The sequence below is a fragment of the Carassius carassius genome, chromosome 12 (assembly GCF_963082965.1).
Source record: "Carassius carassius chromosome 12, fCarCar2.1, whole genome shotgun sequence".
NCBI classification, from domain to species: Eukaryota; Metazoa; Chordata; class Actinopteri; order Cypriniformes; family Cyprinidae; genus Carassius; species Carassius carassius.
This window is the reverse complement of record NC_081766.1, coordinates 18,030,650-18,036,165: the sequence shown is the minus strand read 5'-3', so window position 1 is coordinate 18,036,165 and position 5,516 is coordinate 18,030,650.

Here is a 5,516-nt window from a genome sequence, read left to right as displayed (position 1 = left end):
CTTACTATCATGTCTGCAGCAATTTAAAGATTTCAGGCATTGTTGGTCAATAATTCAATATCTTCCTCTTGGAGCTGAGATTGTCTAATGCTTGCATATTGAATTTCGAGAATTCAGATTCTCTTAGATGTTTTGAACATTTGATTTGAGATTTCTGAGATTTCCAGTTCAGTCCATTGCTTGAGAAATGATTTGTCTTCCCCACACTGAATCTTTCAAAATGTGGGTGTGAGTTTACCACTGAATGAACTTGGAAAGCCCCACATTTTGTGGCTCATTAATTTTCAACAGCTGTTTTTCCATAGTCACATAACATTATTAATTGCAACTATCAAACATTGTACATTTTGAATACAGAGTTATAAGTAATGCTTAGGAAAATTTAGTCAAATATGTATTATCATTTTCACAATGGACATTACAGTATGTCATTGACAATAAATTATAATCAATTACAACTGTTTAATCAACAATAAATTAATATTTCTTCCTAAAGTTGACACTTTACATACATTTACATTAGAGGTATATCTCAATAATTTAAAATGTCATGGAAAAGTTCATTTATTTAAGTAATTCTCAACCCAAATTGTGAAACTCGTGTAATAAATTCAATGCACACAGAATGAAGTAGTTTAAGTCTTTGGTTCTTTTAATTGTGATGATTTTGGCTCACATTGAACAAAAAAACACTAATTCACTATCTCAACAAATTAGAGTATGGTGACATGCCAATCAGCTAATCAACTTAAAACACTTACAAAGGTTTCCTGAGCCTTCAAAATGGTCTCTCAGTTTGGTTCACTAAGCTACACAATCATGGGGAAAACTGCTGATCTGACAGTTGTCCAGAAGACAATCATTGACACCCTTCACAAGGAGGATAAGCCACAAACATTCATTTCCAAAGAAGCTGGCTGTTCACAGAGTTCTGTATCCAAGCATGTTAACAGGAAGTTGAGTGGAAGGAAAAAGTGTTGAAGAAAAAGATGCACAACCAACCGAGAGAACTGCAGCCTTATGAGGATTGTCGAGCAAAATCGATTCAAGAATTTGAGTGAACTTCACAAAGGAATGGACTGAGGCTGGGGTCAAGGCATCAAGAGCCACCACACACAGATGTGTCAAGGAATTTGGCTACAGTTGTCGTATTCCTCTTGTTAAGCCACTCCTGAACCATGGACAAAGTCAGAGGCATCTTACCTGGACTAAGGAGAAGAAGAACTGGACTGGTGCCCGGTGGTCCAAAGTCCTCTTTTCAGATGAGAGCAAGTTTTTATTTCATTTGGAAACCAAGGTCCTAGAGTCTGAAGGAAGGGTGGAGAAACTGAAACTCATTTGGAGCACTTTATGCTTCCTTCTGCTGACCAGCTTTTTGAAGATGCTGATTTCTTTTTCCAGCAGGATCTGGCACCTGCCCACACTGCCGAAAGCACCAAAAGTTGGTTAAATAACCATGGTGTTGGTGTGCTTGACTGGCCAGCAAACTCATCAGACCTGAACCCCATTGAGAATCTATGGGGTATTGTCAAGAGGAAAATGAGAAACAAGAGACCAAAAAATGCAGATGAGCTGAAGGCCACTGTCAAATAAACCTGGGCTTCCATACCACCTCAGAAGTGCCACAAACTGATCACCTCCATGCCACGCCAAATTGAGGCAGTAATTAGAGCAAAAGGAGCCCCTGCCAAGAACTGAGTACATGTACAGTAAATGAATATACTTTCCAAAACCAACAATTCACTAAAAATGTTTTTTTATTGGTCTTATGAAGTATTCTAATTTGTTGAAAAGAACCAAAGACTTAAACTACTTCAGTCTGTGTATATTGAATTTATTTAATACACAAGTTTCACAATTTGAATTAAACTACTGAAATAAATGAACTTTTACACTACATTCTAATTTATTTAGATGCACCTGTATATTTATATTATGGGTGGCTTCTTCCGCAGCTATGTCCAATTATAACCAGGGCTGCTGCTGGCCATGTATATATTATTGTGTTATATATGTAACAATAACAACAACATTGACGTAAGCATGTAACAATGAATTTAAAGATAATACTATTTAAATAAATTAAACATATGTCTCAAAGCAAAGTCTTTAGTGGAGCATTTAAAGGGGTTATATGATCCAATTTAACATTTTCCTTTTTCTTTGGAGTGTTACAAGCTCTTGGTGCATAAAGAAGATCTGTAAAGTTGCAAAGACTAAAGTCTAAAATCTAAAGAGATATTCTTTATCAAAGTTAAGACTTGTCCACGTCCTATTAAAATGCCTTGTTTAAACATGCCACCACATGTCTACGTCACTGTGTGGGAAGATTTGCTTACCACTATGGAAGGCATTTTCTGCCAAATTTAAATAAATAAATGAAATGATTAAAATTAAAACCAGATTAACTATTTCATTACAGAAAACTGTACGCAAAATATGTGACAAAATTGAGAATGAAATTAAATGATTTCATTTTCACGGTGACATACCTGTCAAATTGAAAAATAAAATGCAATTGGTGATTTCACATTTCATTTTCAATACAGTCTTGAGGCAAGACTGCCAATATTAAAATGAAAAGCCAAACGTGAAAAAGAAACTACACATACAGTTTTTACAAAGCTCTTTATTAACGCTCACGCAATAATAGTGACACAATTCAAATTTAAATGTAAATTTTACTTGTCATTTTAATTCCTCTTTTATTTCACTGTTTTCATTTTTGTTTTCATTTTCAAAGACAACCTGCATGCAAATTATATGTTAATGAGTGGGTGTGGCTTATTCAAGTAACGGCGCTAGAGACAGTCGTCGAAGTCTCGTGTGCATGAGTTGAATAGTGGTTGAAACAATATGTGAAACGACATTAAAATGTGAATATATTGTAATCGAGACATGGCGAATCTATTAGTGAGCTTTTGCGGGAAGCTGCTGCAGCATTAGAACGTGGAAGAAACAACCAGCCTGACCAGCATGCGTCAAACCCTCGACCCACTGCAGTTCCTCGGCCTGAGCCTCCACGAGACTCCCCGGAAAATCTGCTGTCTGCTGAGTTTGTGACGGCTGCAAAATGTCCAAGTGTATCCAAGATAGATTCAACTCGTAGCAAAATTAAGTCATTATCATCCGAAATGTTTGCTAGCTGGTTTAATTCTGCTGCTATACTGGCCATAACCGCCATTATAGCTCCTCCACGTAACAACGTAATTGAGCCACACCCACTCATTAACATATAATTTGCATGCAGGTTGTCTTTGAAAATGAAAACAGTGAAATAAACGAGGAATTAAAATGACAAGTAAAATTTACATTTAAATTTGAATTGTGTCACTATTATTGTGTGAGCGTTAATAAAGAGCTTTGTAAAAACTGTATGAGTAGTTTCTTTTTCACGTTTGGCTTTTCATTTTAATATTGGCAGTCTTACCTCGAGACTGTATTGAAAATGAAATGTGAAATCACCAATTGCATTTTATTTTTTTTGACAGCAATTTGACAGGTATGTCACCGTGAAAATGAAATCATTTAATTTCATTCTCAATTTTGTCACATATTTTGCGTACAGTTTTCTGTAATGAAATCGTTAATCTGGTTTTAATTTTAATCATTTCATTTATTTATTTAAATTTGGCAGAAAATGCCTTCCATACACCACCCAAATGTTCATGCAAAGAAAGAATGCGTAAATTTTATGCTTGCTGTTATATAGGGGCAGGGCCCCCGTCACTTTATAATGTGCCTTATTGGCAGCATAAGCTCAGAATCTTTCACGCATCCTACCGAAGACAGCTGTGGAGAAAATGCATGCTGTGTTCAGAACCCATCGAGGCCCAGACACTCAGGAGTTCTGCATCCGATGCCTGGTTCTCGGCTATGCAGAGGCAGCACTCACTGGGTCGAGCTGCACGCACTGCGAGGAATTCTCAGTGTGGGTGCTTAGGGCCTGGAGGAACATCGCCCTCTGTGATTTCTCTCTGCAATGTTCCACTGCCGCCAGCGAGCCACTGGAGGGACGACAGCCACACATGGACGACCACGCAGAAAGGTGCAATTCACCCCCCTGCTCTCTTGTGTGTTTGGCAGAGGAGAGTCTTTAACCTGCCTCTGGTGCTTCAGAGATTATGGTGCGGAGGGGGACGACAACGATCTTGACAAGGTCCTGTCCCTTAAGGCCCCGATATGCTTCGAAAGAAATCAAAGAATGAACTGATATGATGTCATTTCGAACAAAATCAGGCAGAAATGAAGTTCATTTAGAGGTTTTTTTTCGGGATTTCGAAACAACGGACCAAAGCAAATTTTCTGGGGCAGTTCGTTTTGGCTCCTAAACACCTTTGAGCTTCCACTGGACCGTGACGGTTACGTTTCTCATTCTTCTGAGGTTCTACAGGAGAGCAACATCTCCGGAATACACTGGAGTGTCGAATAGCTGAGCTGGCACAAATATAACCGCACATGTACGATTGCTTGTGGAGAGATTTTAGAGATTCAGAGAAAGCATCTAATTCCTAGAAAGAAATCGCACCCAAGCTTGGTGTCGATGACCCAGAGTTATGCAAAAAGCGATACGGAGAAATATTCGAGACAAGTTTTCAAAAGCCATTAAAAGAATGAAAGGAAAGAGTAAAGATATAAGGTAGCAAATACCAAATACATGTGTTTTAAATAAATGTTACACCATACTGCTGCTGCTGCTGTTGTTCTTTCAGTAAGCAAATTTAAAGGGTATACAATAAATGAAATACCAAACGAATATAATTCAATTCAAGTTTATTTGTATAGCACTTTTTATGAAACAAATCATTGCAAAGCAACTTTACAAAAGGTTAAGTTTCTACAATATTTAGTAGTAGCTTATTTTTTTTATGTGCATATGGGGGGAATTTTCAGAAAATTAATACAAGACGTAGTCAACCAGACGATTAACACTATTAACAGCAATTATTATATGATGCAATCACACTTGTAGCAATATTTGTTAGTATGTTGTTTCAGGGTTAGCATCATCTGGGTCCTCTGAGGGGTCAGCATCATCTCTTCTCAGGTGTTCTGGATCCGACTGGAGCTTGTGTAAATCCTAGTTACTACAGGATGTAAATCCCATGGAAAAACCGAGAAACAAATAGAGACATAATTAGGGTAGCTGTTCCAACCAGGTAATATTAATTAGTTTAACCCAAGCTAAAGAATAATAATGCGCATTTGATCAGATACAACTTCAGTCACATGTTATGAGATGTGTTATTCTAATGCTTGGTGAAAGAGATGTGTCTTTGACTGTGCATACATTTTTGTTAAAACTACAAAGTAATGCAGTCAAGAGCAGTGAGTGAATTTTCTTTCATTTTCTTGGATTAACATTACAGCAGCCAGTAGCTAAATTAGGCGCGGTCCCTTTAAGAGACGATGAACGCATCTTTTTCCTCAACGGTTTACTTTCACTTAAGAAATAACTGACAAATAACTGAAAAAAAAAACTGATTTTTCGAGCATACTTTCCAAGGCGGGTATTT